The sequence below is a fragment of the Ailuropoda melanoleuca genome, chromosome 7, assembly GCF_002007445.2.
Source record: "Ailuropoda melanoleuca isolate Jingjing chromosome 7, ASM200744v2, whole genome shotgun sequence".
NCBI lineage: Eukaryota > Metazoa > Chordata > Mammalia > Carnivora > Ursidae > Ailuropoda > Ailuropoda melanoleuca.
Genome location: NC_048224.1, coordinates 104227914 through 104247874, shown reverse-complemented (window position 1 = coordinate 104247874; position 19961 = coordinate 104227914). Strand labels below are relative to the sequence as shown.

At 32.8% G+C, this 19961-nt stretch overlaps 1 pseudogene; it reads left to right on the top strand.

Moving 5' to 3' along the window:
- The first annotated feature begins 548 nt into the window (after nucleotides 1-548).
- Nucleotides 549-19961, top strand: part of LOC105234343 — a 119042-nt pseudogene continuing 99629 nt past the window's right edge.

Sequence of the window (19961 nt, the reverse complement as noted above, 5' to 3'; positions counted from 1 at the left end):
TGTTTGTGAACTTTTGTGTAATAAGGGCAACATCTAGGCCCACTCAGAGTTCATTTCAATTCACTGACTATGGGGTCACATATTCTCTTTTATTCTGAACTCCTGGGCTGTTTCCCAGTCTGTGTATGCCCACTGATGTTTCTGCTTGATGTTTATATTCTCCGTTTAATTTTTAACCTGATTTCCAAGCACCCATTCCTGTATCTATGTAGTTAAGTGTTCAGTCAATAATTTGGGCAGTTAGTACGCCAACGCTTCAAGCCTCTAAGACTTAAACTCTCTGCTGATTGGTCCCTGGTAGGCTGGGAAGCACATTCAAAGGTCAGCCACTTAGCAAGTCTTCAAGGCCTTTTCTCTTCACCAGGTCCTCTTGGATGTCTCCCGGGCATGTGCGCAGTTTCTAGGTGTGTGTGGAGGACATATGGCTCTTTTGCTTCAGGGTCTCCTGGTTAAATTTCTGGCTTGTATGCCATTACCCCAGACTATAAAAGGTCTGGGTTTTACCCACTTGTTTTTCACTAAGTTCGCCACTATTAGAGGACAAAGCTATGGGGTTTTGTCTGACCCCAGATCCATTCTGCTCACTCTGGGGCAAAGCTGATTATTTGGGGGACCAGCGACATCCTTGTAAAACCATAACTTACATCAACTGTGGAGTAATAGGAGAGGCCTTGGTGAGAAAGCCACCGACAAGTGCAATTCTTTCATGAAGATCTATTATTTTTCCATGAATAAATATTTCTGAATTTGCAGCCTGCCTTTGGTCTATTTCTGAGCCTGAAAACAATAGTTTTAGTCAATATTTTTTATAGTAATATTTTTTATTATAATGTTAGTCACCATACAGTACATCCCTGGTTTTTGATGTAAAGTTCCATGATTCATTAGTTGCGTATAACACCCAGTACATCATGCAATTTTTAACAGGTTTTTTTTACAGAAAGGATTTCGCCAACCTCTTCATATCACCATAGTTGAAGTTCCTTGAATATGACTATTGAATATGACCTTGAATATGACAATTGCATTTGCAGTAGACATGTTTCCCTACTCCTCAGTGCTCTTTACCTCACATCTTAGAGCCTGAGGTCCATGAAGACAATAGAACATGACCCAGAGCTTGACAGCAAATTAGGTGGTTGGCCTGTGTGAATCTATGACCTGAGGTGATGATTCCTGAGACTTTTAGGTTGAGTCTCATCTGTAACTGCACAGGTGTAAACCACAGTCATCTTTAATGACATTGTAACTACTGGAAGGAAGGAAAGATGGAAGGAAGGAAGGTTGGAAGGAAGGAAGGAATGTAGGAAGGAAGGAAGGAATGTAGGAAGGAAGGAAAGAAGGAAGGATGGAGGGAAGGAAAGAAAAAGTAAAGACTTTCCCAATGGTTTTATACTTCTTCCAATGTTGTGTTTATTTGTTGTTTCTGGTTTTGTAGAAGAACAATATTGTTTATTGACTTTAAATTATAATCTGTTGAATTCAAGCTTTGTAAATTGACAATTTGCATATATACAAGCGCAAAATCTAGACTCTGGAGTCTGAATACATTTTTCCTAGTGAGAGATTCTACACAGAATTTACGTTGGTGCTTATAAGGAAGATCAGAGAAATAACTTTCTAACTGAAAGTGACACAATCAATTTTCTGTAACAAAGCAATTTTAAGAGTGTATACTTACAAATCTAACAGCCCATTATCATAACCCGTACAATTTTCGTTTCTCAATTAATATTAGCTCATATACAGAGATAATTTCATTTTGATAATTACCTAGTTTTAAAATTTTAGTGTTTCCAAGGTCATCAAAATACAATTTTTCTCTAATTTTGTTCTATTTTATTTTATTGAGATACCTAATTTAACGTAACGGTTACATTCGATAAAGCCTATGATTATGTAAAATAATGCAACTAATATTTTTTTGTATAACTAAGGTCTGTCCAAGTAATCAATACTGAATTTTCTGATTTCCATCATTTGATACTATGTGTGTTACCACTTTTCCAGTATTTGTTATATTTCCTCAGCAGTATGGTACAAACTAATTCACTATATAACTATGTGTTATTATCACATATAAATTAGCAATTATTTTCAATACTATATTACCTTAATGATATTTAGCTTGGTCAGTAATATGTTATAACACTGCAAGGAACCCAAGTTCTGATTTTCAGTCTGGTGTGTTCTTGCAATCTATTTTAAGAATAATTGACTAAGTTATGGATCATTTTATTTATCTGGAATGAGTATTCTTGCTAATGAGGATATAATACCCTTTGCTTAAATACTTAATTTGGGAAGCAGATGATTTTGTAAAACTAGTTCTAATAGTGACAATCTTTGTCGTTATTTTATCTAAACAGGGTAGGTGTAGATCATTGATTTGTTTATGTAGCAATTAGGACACATTCTAGTTAAATTGACCCGTAGCTTTCCTCTTAGCTATCATGTTATTTTGGGCAAATAGACCAACTACATGGGGCCATCTTTTTGAAAATATGGAAATTAGGAGTGCAGATCTGGTATTTGACTATGTATGATGGACATTTTACTATACATGTTATTATATCAATAACTCCTAGTACACAGAGGGCCCATCATTCCTATTCACTTTGACTTGTTCTGTAGTAGTCAATCCTCTGTACTCTGCAACAGCAACACCTCTCTACTGTAAGATGAAAATCCTTTATCAGACCATACTGGAGTATCCTAGAGAACCACAGGAGCAACCCATACTCAGTGACCACAGTAGTGACCCATGTCAGATTTTTTTTTTTTAATGTGAAATAATGACTTTTGAGGCTATGACTAAGTTTGCTAGGTCTCTTTACTGATCGAGATAAGGTTGTGTTTCTTTACATTTTATATTATATCTTAAAAGAAGAAGACAGTTATTGTTAAGTGTAAGTGGTTAAATTCTTTTCTGATGAAGGAGAGGTAATGAGAAGAGGAGTAACAATACATAGAGGTATGTGATGGGACGTGGGGGATGCTGAGGAGTGATTGCCAAAAACTAACTCAACTACTGAATATTTTAGCCTTTTATGATTTCAATTTGATTATCTGAGGATGTTCTTTTTTGTGAGATTTTCTTAAAGTAGTATTGAAAAATCCAAGATTTTTTTCATTTTGAATATTTCAAAAGTACTTTGAATAGAGCACACTTTTGTACATTAAATGTGATCAAGGAAAAACCTCAGTTGGCTAACTCAGTTGGGTGATAATGGTTAGCAGAAAGAGAGAGCACAAGGCCTTTGACTGATATCATCGTCCCATGTTTTGAGGAGAGGGGAGGAGGAAATAAAGAGCTTAAATCAGCAAAATTCTCTGTCGATTAAAAAATAAATAAAACTTTAGTTTTATTTAACAGCCTGAAAAAGAAATGAAACAATTTGCTGAAATTTAGATTGAGCAAGAAGACATCAGTGTTGATCTTACAACATTAAATCATAATAGCGATATGTTATTTAAAATCTTTATGACAATAAATTTGGAACTTTAGATAGAAAATGAACAACTTCCTTGAAAGTCACATATTGCCAAAATGAGCTTAAAAATAAAAAGAAAAGATCAATAAGCATATCTTATTTAAAATGAACTTGTAATTATAAACCTTGAAATGAAGAAAACACTGGACCCAGAAAATTTTAATAGTGAACTACATGCAGTCTTATGAAAAAAAAAATACCTTCAATCCTATGCTAGCTGTAACAACATACAGAAAAATCAGAGAGGGGGCACCTGGGTAGCGCAGTTGTTAAGCGTCTGCCTTCGGCTCAGGGCGTGATCCCGGCGTTCCGGAATCGAGTCCCACATCGGGCTCCTCTGCTGGGAGCCTGTTTCTTCCTCTCCCCACTCCCCCTGCTTGTGTTCCCTCTCTCGCTGGCTGTCTATCTCTGTCACATAAATAAATAAAATCTTTAAAAAAAAAAAAAAGAAAAGAAAAATCAGAAAATGCTTTCTTAATTATATAATGATGCCAAAATCTAAACTCAAAAAGAAAAATCAAAAACTAAAATCAAAACTCTGATAACAGATCAAAAACATTAGGAGAAAGAAATCTATAGAGTTATATCCTTTTGGAATATAGACTCAAAAATGCTGAGTAAATTATTAGCAACAAATCACATCAAACAAAAAAGAAAATACAGTCAACTGGGGTTTGTTCGTAATGTGAATTCATTAACACTTAAAAATCAATTGATATAATTTTCAACGTTAATAAAACTTAAAATAAAGTAAAAAAGCATACCCTTTCAATACTACAGAAAAAAACATTTAACAAAATTCAGCACCATGGGTAACTGAAATTCTCAGAAATCGAGGAAGAGAAGGAAATTTTCTCAATCATATAAAAAACATATATTAAAAACAAAAGAACAACGTCATACTTCATGACTATAGAATGAGTTCCTCCAAAGGAAGTAAAAAAAGACCTATCTGCTCTTATCACTTCTAGTCAACATTGCACTATGAGTCTTAGAAAGGCAAGAGAAAAGAAATAAAGATACAGGAAATGTGTAGAATGAAATTATCTTAATTTTTAGATGACATGTTTGCATATATAAAAATTACTAAGACATATAATGGAAAAACAATAAAAAAGCTTCAAAAATCTTGAGAGTAGTTCAGATTACATAATATAGGCCAATATTTTTTAAAAAGCAGTTATATTTAAAAATAATCAAGGACCAATTGGAATTTGAAGTTGGAAAATAACATTCTCAGTAGCATCATAAAACAAATCACGTCTGGGCATCAATTTAATAAAATACTTGCAAGAGTAATATGCCAACAACTGCAAAATGTTACTGAAAAACAATTAAAGAAGACAGAAATAAATGGGGACATATACCGCGTTCTTGTGTTGGATTTTTAAGCTATCAATTATCCCCAAATTGATCGTTATATTTAATGCAAACCAAAAGATAACCCAGCAAACTCCTTTTTTGAAGAAATCGACAATTTCTTTGAGTCTCAGAGAGCTAATTAGTACATTTTTATTCGATTTATAATAGCTACTATAAATCATTTTGAAGGCATTTTTGGAAGTACAGAAAAAAGTTAATGTGGATCCTGGGAACTTAAAGGTTTGAATGTGATGGATATATGAAGAGCAGCTCCTAATAACATAGAATGAGAATTGCATAAAGCCAGAATGTAGATTTGAAGAGAGACAAAATCATAAAATGCCAAAAATGTGTGTTAGTGCAATTTTATAGAAGACAACTCTAGATAAGTCAAATTACTTTAAGTGTACATACTCTTTAAAATAATCATTATTCTTGAGTTTAATATAAAGGTGTGTCCAAATAAGTTTTTGTTTTATATTTGCATAATGGAAGTATTTAAAATAGTGAAAAATTGAAACAACTTAATATGTAATATGGAGAGGATTCAGTAATAATAGAATGCTGAACATTTTAAAATTTAAAATGGAATATATACAAATATTTGTGTCTCAGTAATATTTCTTATGTATTATTATAGAAGCTGCCTATGGGAAGGTATGTATATTATACATGAAAATATATTCATGAATACGAAATATTTTATAATGTAATCTATAGAGCAAAACACTGGTTATAAATTTTTTTAGGGATTTCAGAAAGGTTGTTAGTTTGCAGTTTTTTGTTTTCCTTTTGAGTAATCTGTACTTTATGAAGTTACTACAAATACCATGCTACCTTAGTAGTAAAAATAAATACAAGATAGTAGATCAATGAAGCTTAGTTTGGGCTTTTCCAAAAAATTTAATTATTATTCTTCTTCAACTTTGAAAGATTAACTTAGTGAAAATTAATAAGGGGACAATTCACAAGATATAATGTTCTATGTTCAAAATGTAAAAAAAATTCTGTCCTTTAAAAGTTATTGAAACATTGGTTGTAATTCATATTTATCATAAGCATTTTCAGAATTAAAAAAAATTATAATTATTTTACTTTGAAAAAGTGACATTTTCTCGTTCCAGGACCCAGTATTGCTTTGCTACTTCTAAAATCTGGGGTTTTTTTCCCTGTGAAATCTTTTTATTTTATTTTTTTAATTTATTTGAGAGAGTGTGAGAGAGAGAGAGATAGAGCATGAGCTGGGTGAGGGGCAAAGAGAGAAGGAGACTCCCCAGTGAGCAGGAAGCCTAACATGGGGCTCCATCCTGGGACTCCTGGAGAATGACCTAAGCTGAAGGCAGATGCTTAACCGATTGAGCCACCCAGGGGCCCCTGTGAAAACTTATAGATAATTGAATCTTGTATTTTTCTGAAGGAGAAACTTGAGTGTTTCAATATTATTCATGAGGCTTCTTTAGCAAGTATTTAGTATTTCATGATGTGTATTTTGATTATTAACCTTAGTCTTCTGTCATCTCTCTTATTTTTATTTTTGTTTTGTTTTGCTCACTCTTATTGAAGCATATTTTAACTGGCTATATTTCATGGATTTTAATATTAACCATTTAAAATATAGAATAATGCAACAATAGAGCCTTGTATCCAGTACTCAGATTAGAATATATTAAACTGTTAGTTAACATTATGCAATATATCTCTCAGATAATTTTTTAAAAAGCAATAAGATAAAGATGCCTGGGTGGCTCAGTTGGTTAAGCATCCGACTCTTGATCTCAGCTCAGGTCTTGATCTCAGGGCCATGAGTTCAAGCCCTGTGTTGGGTTCCCCGCTGGGTGCAAAGCCTACTTAAAAAAAAAAAAAAAAAAGAACAATAATATAGTATGTAGAGTTGAAGCACTTTTGCTCTCTCTTTCCTCTGTTCTCAATAGCGCTTTCTGAATGTTTTTATGCATTTTTGCCATCTATTATTTTATGATCCATCCATCATACTTTTTTTATAAATATGCCTTTGTAAACAATGTGCATATATGTATATGTTTAAACTGCACATACATCATGTATTTTTTTTCTGCGAACTCATCACATCTGAGCAAAGTATTTTTGAGATGTAACCATGTCTATAAAAGGTTAACACAGTTAATTCATTTTAACTGACATACAATAGTTGATGATATCATTGAGGCCTGACACACATAAATAAAATAAAATAAAACTAAACATTTATTATTGTTAATTTTATATTGCTTGGGGTTTCTGAATAAGAAACTGACATATTTATTTTCCTTTATATTCTCACATCAACTGCTCATTATAATTTAAAATAATATGAGGCACCAAGTGCTATGCCAATGCTCCTCACTTTTAAATGTACATATTCTGCAAATGATGAAACTTCAAAGCTGTCTGACAGCCCCACTCTGCAATTATGACAGTCACTCAAGCAGCATTTCCGTGCTTATCAATACGGTCGTCTACACATGCTCTTTGCTTGCTTACTTGCTTTGGCTGCTTTTTGTTGTTGGTTTGTTTTCACCAGGAGAATTTTACAGAAGTATAATACATCAAGCAGTGTTAAATGTCCTAGTTATATTACTTTTCTCACACAGGCCCATTTGTAATGTAAATGTAAATGTAAAAATACATTTTTAATAGGAAATCTATGTTGAGGAAAAAATTTTAATGTGGCATTATTTTCCCTCTTATCGGCAGTGTTAGAAAAGCTTTTCTTGCAAAAACTATGGCACAATTTTATGAAAAATTGTTTGAAATTGCAGTAATTACCATGGGCTTGTACATACTGTTATGTTTTAATCATCTGATCTGAGAGTTTGTGTTTTTTAAAAATTCAATGTCATAATTAATCTTTAAGTAGTCTTCCATGACTCAGTTTATGAACCTGAGCTGTCTAAGCATCTCCTGTAAGCAGAGCATCTAGTCCCCGAACACCTGGCATTTGATTTATGGTGTCAATAAAAATTATGCATTTCTTTGAACCAATATTTTTTTGAATTTGCTTGAATCTATTTGAACCAACACTTTTTTTTGTTCTCAAAAAATCTAGAGTTTTGGAGTAGTACATGTTAATGTTAAGTAAAGACTACTTTTCTGAAACTCCAATAAGAACCCGTATTAAAACTGTCATTCAAAAAAAACAAAACAAAACACTACTCACATCCAGGATTACAAATTCCCCACCAGCTCTTCTCTAAATCTCCATGAAATATTTGTCTCTTTATAAATCATACTTGAATCTTAGTTAATTTTTATTATTTTTCTTGTTACTAGGGATCCATAAGACAGTTGAAAAGTAATATTGAATAGGTTAGAAAAACTCACTTTATATGACAAAGTACTGCCAGTGATAAACTGCCATTCCTACTCCTAATACTTCTATTATCATTTCCATATACTTAAGTTGTCATTGATTTTTTAAAATATGATGTAAATTGTAAATTAGAAAAAATTCGTAAAATGAAAATTCTTAAAATGTCCATAGTTTAACTTTAACTGGAATATTGGGACCTATTTCAACAAAAAGGGGCAAAATGGAAGATGTGCAAATTAAGTATGATTGCACTTTCCAGGCAAGAACAGAAGCCATCCTATGAGAAGAAGCCAAGGAGTTCACTTGAAGAAACAGGTGTTCTCCTGTGAATCATCATGGTTCCTAAAATCGGTTAGTTGATACAAGACTGAAAAAATTTCCCCAACTATCTTGGAATAAGCATTATTGGAAGAAGCAGCTATGAATTTCAAATAATTGAGGCAAATAACTAATTTGAGAGAAGTAAAAACATCACCGTAGGCATGGACAGGAGCACAGACTTCCTTGGGATACACACAGAAAGAGACATGGAAAAATAATTTGAAGTCTCCATCTGTAGCTCAGAGAACAGGCAAGAGTTGGAGGTAAAGTTACAAAATCCCGAGATTTTAGTAAATATTAAAGACACAGATTGGGGATAGGCAGAATGAGAAATGGACCCAAAATGAAATCTCTAATAACAGGAATATTTGTAGGGTAGGCAGAGGACAAGGACTGATAAGAATATAGAGAAAGAATGAGTATAGAAAAAAAAAGAATAATTATAGAGAGGTACAAGGATTAATACTGGAACAAATAGTGTCATTCAAGTAAAAAGACATGAGAAAAAGTAGTGGGAACAAGGCATGTTGAAAAAGTCAAAGTAAGAAAGTGTTCTTTGCATATAGAACTGATTAGGTCACAAGTGACCTAAGCAAGAATAATCATTTGGTAAAAAAGAAGTGGAGATTTCAATGGACCTAGGAAAGAAAAGAAGTTCTGTGCTTGCAGAGAGCAAGGGTTTTTTGTCTGTTTGTTTTTTAAATGTTTCTATTTTAAGAGAAACGAGAGGCATAAAAGCAGTCACCAAATTATTATAATTTTTTTAATTTACTAAGAATGAGATTTTTCAATGTTTAAAGGATACAGGCTCAGTGGGAAGGGAGAGGTAAATGTTATGGGAATGAGAGATTATGGGTGATTTATAGATTAGAGGCATATTCTCTGAGACACTGGGGAGACATGATGGTTGAGAGTGCTGGCTGAAGAGTTAAATGCCGAAGGTCAAATCCTAGCTGTGTGATTGAGGTAAGACCAAACATAGGTCTTGATTTAACAATTTTTTTTCAATTTGCTAATTTTTATATCGGAGCCAAAGATAGCACCCACCTTTTACAGTTGCTGTGAATGTGAAAGTGATTATTAACAGAAACGGCTGGAACCAAGGGCTGTTAAAGAGGAAACATTCAAATAAATGTAGACTTCAGTGAATGTGAGAAGTTGGAATGTCTGGCCTGAAACACCATAGAGTAACTTGACCTCAAATAAGTTGAAGGATGGTAGTTCGACTATAAGAGCTTCATTAGCATTTCAAAAAAATTGAAGGTGTTGTCATACTATTTATAATAAAAATATTATTAATAGCAAATATTTATAGGGAGCTTCCTGTGTGCTAATCACCAAAGGGTTTTCCATATACTAAATCATTTAAAGTCAACAGCAACAACAAAATAACATAAAATACAATCCACCACAATACTTTAAAGTTGGTGATAGTAATCTTTTACGCAGAGGAAGAAATTTGCAGAGTAGATACATAACCTTCCAGGGCTCACCCAGAAAGGAGGTATCTCAGCCAGATTCAGTCTTGGATTGCGGGAATCCAGTCTGTGCCCTTAAACACATTATTATGCTGCTTTATCCAGAGATTTCAAGACACAGCATTCGTTACTCATATCGCTCATTACTCATATGCCTTCACTTTGGGAAGTGCTGACAAATATTGATAAGACCCAAGGAGCAAAACTCCAGTCTAAGAGAACCCTGTGTCTTAAGGCATAAATAGATGAGGAGGAACATACAGGGAAATCAGGTTGGAAACCATCAAATAGTTAAGAAGAGTATGAGAAAGGTAGGGTTTGTAGAGACAAAGTTATCATTAGAACAAACAATGAAAGGATATGGTATAACAGAAATCTTTTTTAGTGGAATTCTAGATTCAATTTTACCTAGTTCAGAGTCAGTAACTAAGTGTTTCATGTTTTCACATTTTTTCCCTCTGTATATAAAATGTTATCTCAGTTATCTTGGTTTGAAAAACGAGTGCCCCTTTTAAGTACCTAATTATCATGAGCTAATTTAGTCCCTCAAAATAATATGACTTCGGTAAGAAATAAGATGCTTCTTCATGAGGTAGAAATCCAAATTTTATAGTACATTCCTTTGATTAAAACAATTGTGTACTAGCCATTTGCTCTAAGACATGCAGCGTATAGGATGTTTTAATTTGAATTAAATGACTATCTCTTTCTCCACATGAAATGTTGTAAAACTCACTTCTTTAGATAAAGTGGTCATTTAATAAGCATTTAATGAACGCTGACTCTTTGTAAAGTACTAGACTTTATATTTATCAGAAGATATCTCCTCAGACCAAAGGATATTTTGCAAATGGCAATATTATTTTCCATAATCTGACTCATGTGAAACTTTATAGCAGTGATTTTTATCCAAGAGATAAGAATATGTAGAGAACCTTTTCTTTTCCTGAGATAAATATTCCAAGTTCTCCCCTCAAATCCATTGAATATAATAACTTTGGAATGTTTATAATTTCAAAGTATTTTCAGGTAGCTATACAGTCTCTTGTCTCCATTGAGAGCTACTGCCATGTAAGCTGTAACATAACAAAATTCAGTGGGCTTATTTGTAACCCAGATATCTTGCTTAACCTCCAGCCCGACTCAATAATACCACTGTAATATCTTTGCCCAGCTCAGTGTATGGCAGAAATTCAACATTCGATGGATGTTTGTTGAGTTAATAGCAGAATGAAGGAATGAAATTATCTTAGTCTGCTCAGCTGCTCTCACAAAATACCACACGCTGGGTGTCTTAGTTCTGAAGATTGGGAAGTCCAAGGTGGCACACATTCAATATCTGGCAAGAGCCTGCTTTCTGGTTTGGAGATAGCTTTTCCTTCTATCCTCACTTGGCAAGGAGCAGAGAGTTAGAGCAAGCTCTCCTCTCTCATAAAAGCACAAATCCTATTCAGGGCCCCAATCTCATGATTTAATTACCTCTCAAAAGCCCCTCTTACAAATAATATCACATTAGGAGTTGAGATTTCAAGATACGCATTTTGAGGGAACACAAGCATGTAGTCCGTAACAAAAATCAATCTTAATTTTGAGAACATTTTCAACAACTGAAGATAGTACTCCCTATCCCTATCTCTAACTCTTAAGGAAAATGTTTTTATTTTCTTTAGCCACATTTTTAAAACAAATGCACAAAACCCACTTGAATGTGTTAGATTTTATGGAGTTTCTTTGTAACTTGTGGTGCTTAGAGCTGATCTTGCTATATCCAATGTTGTCTGAGTAGGGATGACAGCTAGGAATGGTTCCCTACTTTAATATGGACACTGCAGTTGTATTAGTTCTCTCTAAGTCAAATTGCCTTTCTGACAGTCCTGTCATGCCATTGACTTATATTCCACTTGTAGTCAACTTAAATTCCAGGTCTTTTTCACTTAAACTGTTGGAAATTCACAACTCACCTGTCCTGTACTTCTGCATTTGGTTTCTGAATTTAAGTACAGCAATAAATTAGGAAATGAATTATTCAGTATTGCCAGTGGCTAATATTGCTGTTCTTGTTTTCTACTCTAAAGGCATCCAGTGATACTAGTTGGTGAATTTTGAATACATTTCCTTCATATTTTTTTATTGCCACAATCATAAAAGATATGTAGGGAGTATACTGAGCCACCAAATACTTACCTTTTGCTTTTGCTTTAGCAGAGGCTGGAAATATGGACCTGACCTTGTAAAGTGTTCAATTATCTGGTGACTCTTCTGTTTTCTTTAAGAAATTCATGGACATAGATTGAAGTTTACAATAGGTTCTGTATCTCTGACTGCCTTTCATCTGAGGGAAACTCAACATTGTGAAATTTGAACCTGCTCTTCTTCCAAATTATATATTATTTTTTACTTTCCATTTTTATTAAAGAGCTTTCTTTATTCCTAAAGTAATTCTTATTAGGACTTGGGTTATCAAAATAATATTTTCATCTTGTTATAAAAATGTTTCAGTGCTATAATACAAAAGCCTATATTAACTGAAAAGGAAAAATAAGTACATATGGACATATATGTACATATATGTGTATATATTATACATGTCAATTATTATATATCTCACAGGTGCTGTAAACTTTAAAAATAGGTATTTGAGGAATGTCTGAATATGTGAGAGTGATATCATTAGATTTCTGTTGTAACTTATTAGTTAAAGGCCTTTGAATAAAATTTAAAACAAAACAGAACAGGCCAGTGGATAAAAGTTATGATTCTTGCTATAGCTCATTAATGATATAGGGAAAAATATTAAAAGCTTAATTTCTTCCAAGGAATTATTTGTTATAATGTAAAATGGCTAAGATATTTGGTGATATAGCTGGGGATTTTTTCATTAAGATTTTCATTTCAACTTAATGTCTTTACTACTCTCTCTCTCCGTATGTATATACTTTAAGTCTATAATTATATCTATGTTTATGTCTCTGAAGAGTAGAATAAATTTTCAGCTGATTATGAGAGAATATATGTATCACAGTTGCTAAATGAGCATTTGACTTAAATGTAATTGACAAAAAGAAGGGAAAATCTGCAGTTTCAGTGATTCAATGAGATGTACAAATGGGCTACATAATCTTAGGGCTCATCAATCAACCAGGATGAAATTGTGACTTATAAATCTTCTGGAAATAAAGCTTCTTTATAGTGAAATCATGTCTCTTATTTTGTTTGTCTTATTTTGAATTATGCCTCTACTAATTGTGTAGGCTTCCTGATGACTTAGAGAGAAAAAGGAGAAAAAATCAGAAGAGGGAATACATAACACTACTGAAATCGATGTTTTTTGTTGTTGTTTTTGCTATTTTCTTAGTCAAAAGCAAATTTTCAAGTATCCATATCTATTTGTATCCATATGTAAACTGCAATGAAAATATGAAAACAAAATCCAGGCAAAAATTGCACTGGACAAATTTCAATAGTCAAGGAAGACTTTTTCAGAGGCTACTAAATTAAGGGAGAGAGGTCATAACTCTGTTTGAGCTCCACTCCACTAAAATAAAAGGCTGGAGATATTTAAAAGCAGGAGTTGGGGGATTTTAGGCCACCTGCGTTTCCTAATTGGCTTTACCAAAATGAAACTCTCTCCTACCCTCCTCAGGAGGAAGCTTTACAATTTGGAGTTAGCCTGCCAAAGTTAGGCTCTTTGAGAAAGACATTCCTATTTTGTAAACTAGCAAGAAGCTTTGAAGAAGATTTACATTCAAAGGAGCAGAGAAAGGATTTATAACTATAGGTTTTTTTCAAGCAAAGACTCTAAAAAAAGAATGTCAGGGGCCCAGAGTCAGGAAGAATCCTGTCTAAAGTTTAGTCAAGTTACAGGAAACATTAAACCAGTCTTGGTCAAGGAAGGTTCAAAATCTCTTTAACTCCATGAAGTTTTATCTAATCATTCCAATCCACAGTTCTCTCCCACTTCTATTAATTCTTTGAACTAAATCACACGGGCATTCCACATGCTAAATCAGCCTACAAGCATTTTTGATTGGGATACACCGTTTAAAGTATTTTCATTTGAATTCCTTTCAACAGGAGTCAATTTCACCATCATACCCGCCACTATTTAATGTTTCATAGCCATCTGATTTTCTAATTTCAATAATCTGCTCGGTCCCTAAAGGCATTTGAATTTAAACCCGCTGCAATTCAACTTTGGCTTTAATACATTTAGCATTGTTAGTTACTATATTAGACGGGGTTCTCTAGAGAAACCGAACCAACGGTACGTATAGACATAGAGAAAGAGATTTATTTTAAGGAATTTGCTCGCACAGTTGTGGGGGCTGGCAAGACCAAAATTTGCGGAGCTGGCTGGCAAGCTGAAAATTCAGAGAAGTTGATTTTGTGGTCTTGAGTCCAAAGGCAGTAAAGAGGAGAATTTTTCTTTTTCTGGAGACCTGTCTTTTCTCTTAAAACCTTCAACTGATTAGATAAAACCACCCCCATTTTGGAGCGTACTCTGTTTTGCTTGAGGATCATTAATAAAGGCAATTACTTAATACAATCCTCAACAACTACATATGATATATGTAAAATTATACCTAGATTCTTGGTCATCTAAGAATGGGGCTTTTTAAAATAATAATTTTCAATTACAATTATTTTAAAAGGGGACTCAGTAATTCAAGTCAAGAGAAGTTTTTAGTCAACTTCAAAGCGAAGTGCGTAAAATACTGCTTGCCTCCTCTTTAATGTCAAATTTACTTTTTCTCATCTGTATATTTTTCTTTAAAATACTTTAAACATCATAGTACTATATCTAATAGTGAAAATCCTGATAAATCCCAAAAGCGTGTCTGCCCAAACCAATGTTTTTCAGTTAGTACATAATTTCAGCAGACTATTTGCACCAAGAAATGAGCAGCGAAGCCAATACATTTGTATATTGTAAACCATGCCCGAGTATATATGTTATTCTATACTTTATTTTAGTAGCTGATTATTATCTTTCTTGTTAAAAGATGTATATCTACCTAAAGCTTTTGATAGGCACAGACGGCTTTTTATAGAATTAAATTGCATTTAAACAATTTTTTTATTATTGAACATTTTAGTCATTTACATGTTTCTATGCAAACAGTACTGCAAATAACATCCTTACGCATGTATCTGCAGACAGCATCCTTTTACATATGCATTTGACAGTTGTGCTAGTTATTTCATTATACGCTTAGTACGGAAAAGAGAAAAATCATCACAAAATAGAAGTACTTGGAGAGACCTTGCTTTCCTACTGGAAGGTTTAAATTAATTTTGACATATTTACTGTCAAATGGTTTGTCGTTTCTTACTTTGTTTCTGGTATTATGATTTTAAAAGTTACATAAAATTCCACTAACTCTTGTTTTCCAAATTAGCAGTCTGTTAACATTTTCTGTTCATTTTATTCATAAATTCTTTTTTCAGAGTACCACCATAAATCCTCTTCACCTTCCAGTTAAATAAATCTCCTTAGCTAATGCCTATACCATTACCATCCAAGCAGTTTAATATAAACCTTTTTGAAATCCTGTATACTTAAACATATTTTCCCCCCCTATCTTTCAGAAAGGAGAATTGGGGGGGAGAAAAAGTTAGTTCTATCTTGATTATCTTGAATTTGAATTTATAACTTATTTAAAATGGTTTTACATGTATGCAACATTGTCAATATATTTATGATTTTAAGGAATAGAAAATCCAACAGTTACTAATTGCATATTCTAAAAAAAGAACTTCATTATCTGTTATAATTTTATACTTCATTAAAGCTTTTTTTGTGTGTATATCATACTCGTTCTCATCATCAAAGAGTATCTGAAGCTCATTAACTATCTTGAAAAGACAAATTACTTTCTCTCTTTGACTACAAGTTTCTTTCCTTTTTATCTGTAAGCATTTTCCTTTCAAGATTACATTTAATCTTTTTTACCCTTTAAATGATTTACTTCTTAACTAACACGAACAACTTTATAATTAAATGTTTTGACAGAAAAAAAAAGCTTATCTGTTTTGCTGAAGAGCATGGATATAGATTGGCCCACTGTACGGAAAGTCTTTATCACTAACAGTATGGAAATGGGAATGCAAGGGAGATTATGAATACCAAAATAATCTCTAAGCCTGATGAATAAAAACACTTTTAAATTTAAAATTTTAATGGACCTGAGATTTTTATATTTATTTTATTATGGGTAAGTCACATAGTTGAACTCTTTTCCACTGATAACTCTGAAGAATATTGTAATGCCTTAATCCTTTTAACATATGGAAAAGAGTTCTGCCATGTCATCAGTAAATGATAACATCTTTCTGTTTATAATTTTTTGTCCTATTGACTGTCAAGGCTGAATTTTGTCTGTATCTCAGTAGCAATATAAACAACTAAATATACCAGATTCCACAGAGCAGTTCCAGCACATGGGATGGTTGCCAAGTTAGAGCAATCCAAGTTCCAACCAGATAACAAGCTCTCAGATATAGACTAGCCACTGATGAGCAAGCCAATCTCTTTTGTACTTGAAAACGGGTAGAAGGGCACAGGTATAAGCAGCATGGGAAACTGTACATTGCATTTAACATTGTGGGTTTTACTTTTACAAACTTGCTTTTTTTAAAGAAAAGATTTTATTTATGCATTTATTTATTTGAGAGAGACAGAGATAGCAACAGAATTAGTGATAGCAAGAGCTGGGAGGAGGGGAAGCAGGCTCGCTGCTGAGCAGGGAACCAGTGTGGGTCTGGATCCCAGAACTCTGGGATCATGACCTGAGCTGAAGGCAGACGCTTAACCAAATGAGCCACCCAAACTTGCTTTTATCCTTTTTCATGTCAGTCTTTATCTTACTGCTTGTCAAGAATACTAATTAATTTAGATTTTACCAGGTGACATACAAATAATAAATAGTTCAGATATCATCTCAGGAATATTCAAATTAAATTTTAAAAAGTGTCTTCTGATGTTCAAATTTATGTGTCTGCTTGGTGATGCACTATATAATTTAAGACATTAGCTCATTATTTTATGCACACCTACACAGACACACACACACACAAAATACTACCAAGGTATAATAAACGAGAGTTGACTATTTTTCTTTCAGATAATGTACTCTTTGTCAGTGCAATATGATATCAAAACTATACTTCTTTTGATCTAATGTTAATCAATTTTTGGACTTCATATTTTAGTTCATTTTATAGAAATATTATAGAATTAATGCAAGGCAACATATGCTATATCAACGAATTCAGAAAACAAACTTTTGATATCATTTGGTTTTACAATCTTCTGAGGATTTCTTAATAATTGAGACCTTACATTCTATTTATTTATCATCAATCTATCTACTACCTACCCATCTATCTATCTATCTATCATTAAGTCAATGCTTCAAAAATGAATTTTCTAAGAATCAATGAAAAAACTCAGAGATGGTTAAAACAAGCTTTTCCCTGATTTTGTATGTTAACTTTAAGTAGGTGTTTGGGGATTAAAATAATAAAACAAGGGGAAATAAAACACACTTGAATGGGTCTTTAGTGGAGGATAACCAGAAATCATGAGCAATAAATGTCTGAAAATTCCTAGCAACAACACCCTGATGACCTCAGAATAAGTTAAGCATGGGAAACAGAAGCCAGCATTCTACAGTTACAAGTGATCTCCACTTTTTCTTTTTATACTGGGTATTTCAGGTTTTGTAATTTGTAGCTCCTTTTCTCCTAAGAGTGAATGACCCCTAAATGACAAAATTTTCTGTTCAAACTTTACATCTTTATTTAAATGAAGTGAGCCTATTAAATGAAGATAGCTAATATTCCTTAACACTATTTTTTTTTAAATTTAAGTGATAATCTAAGGATTCACACATAAACAGCGGGGTTAGTGACAACTGTCAGAATAAGTAGTCAGGTATATCATCCAAAAAAGGGTTTTATGTTTCCGGTCTGTCACACAGACAATGCCGTTTAAGTAGTACTTGTATATGTGACAACACATTAACACTCCATGGGTCACTGTAGTAAGAATTATTAATTCAGTAAATGGAATAGGCTTTGTTGTTGATGGAGGTGTCCAAACTTTAAAAAAAAAAAAATCTGGCTCCCAGGTGAACAGAATTTGATTAATCATAATCTTTACTTGAGGACACGAGGACAACTTAGTCTGTCAGTAGCTCTGTGTTTATGTTTTGGCTATATGAGTGCCAGTGGGTGTTTTGGTTATATTATGAGCAATCATGAAATCAACATAAACCTAAAAGTTAGAAATGTAATAACATCTACTTCTATCTACCCTTTTTATCCTCTATTAATGCTTTCTTATTCAGTCTCCCTGAATATACCCAGAGGTCACCCATATTTTGAATTTTGTTTTCCTTCTTTCCTTGCATTTTTAAAAAATAGTGTTATTACATATGTTTATGTCTCTGTAACTCATTTCAATTTTGTATATGTTCTTGAATAGTCATGTATGGATGTAAGAAGAGTCATATTCCAGAACTTGATTATTCCATTCTCCATCATAATTAGATTGGTACTAATTACATACACATTAATGTATGAAGCTATGGTCCATTCATAGCTGTATTTAATATTACATTATATAAATGAATCACAATGATTTTTTGTTTCTTAATTTTTGGCTGTTAAAAACAGTGATGGAATTAACTTCCTTATTTCTCCTTTTAGTCTCAATTATTCTGTGGCCCTAGGTTTAGCCCTTGGTAAACCAGCATATAGCTAGATTTTTAAAAATCCAAGGTGATAATCTCTTTCTCTGAGCAAGCATGTTTATTGTATGTATGTATGTATGTATGTATGTATGTATTGTTATGTATGTATCCCCTCTTGTTGCAAAGAATAAATGATTTCAACTTTGTTTAACTACAGATTTGTTCCTAGTGGTCTTTGGCTAAAAAGACATGGGAATTACTATANAAAATAAAATAAAATAAAATAAAAATCCAAGGTGATAATCTCTTTCTCTGAGCAAGCATGTTTATTGTATATATGTATGTATGTATGTATGTATGTATTGTTATGTATGTATGTATGTATGTATTGTTATGTATGTATCCCCTCTTGTTGCAAAGAATAAATGATTTCAACTTTGTTTAACTACAGATTTGTTCCTAGTGGTCTTTGGCTAAAAAGACATGGGAATTACTATAAATTAAGTTAAAATAAAGTATCTTATTCTCTCTAAACACCTTATTCTCTTCCTAAACACCTATTATTAAATCACAAGTTTTTCTTACAATCAAAGAGTTTTTCTAATAGAGAAAATACAGCTTTCTAGTTTTTGTTATAACCTGCAGCAGTGTATTCTTGGTTTGGTCTTAATCATTTTAAAATATCTTTTTAACATATTCATCCTTTTTAGTATTCTAAAAAGTTATTTCCTGGACGGCAACACTCTCATGGATCCAAAATTTTTTTGGTTTTTGTGGGCTGCAAACCAGTTTATATCCAAATTCAAATGTCAATATTTGACATATTTCTGAAACCTTTTTTTTCAGTGAAAAGGGTGGCATTCTAGATTTCATGAAGATGAAATTTATATTTCAGAACATGGAATTTCATGAAGGTTCAACCTTGAGGCCCAACACAGGAGCAGAATGCATCTTGTATGTTTTACAATCTATGTCTTAAGTTTAGGTTTGTGCGATTTCAGTTATCCATTTTAGAATATACATCAGCTTGTGTTTAGGCAAGGTCAACTGATTTCCTCCCTCTCCCCATACGTAGTGCAATTTTTTGTTTAGGGTCTATATAATTCACTTCGTTATATAAGTGATTATAGGTTATAAACGTGAAGATAAAAAACAACAAAATCTTTGTATGTTTCACGTGTTAATTTTAAATACATCATTTATTCTGTTTCCAGTATCAAAAACGGTATTAAATTACCTAGCAAAAATCATTTAAAATGTGTTTAAGTAAATAAAACCATAC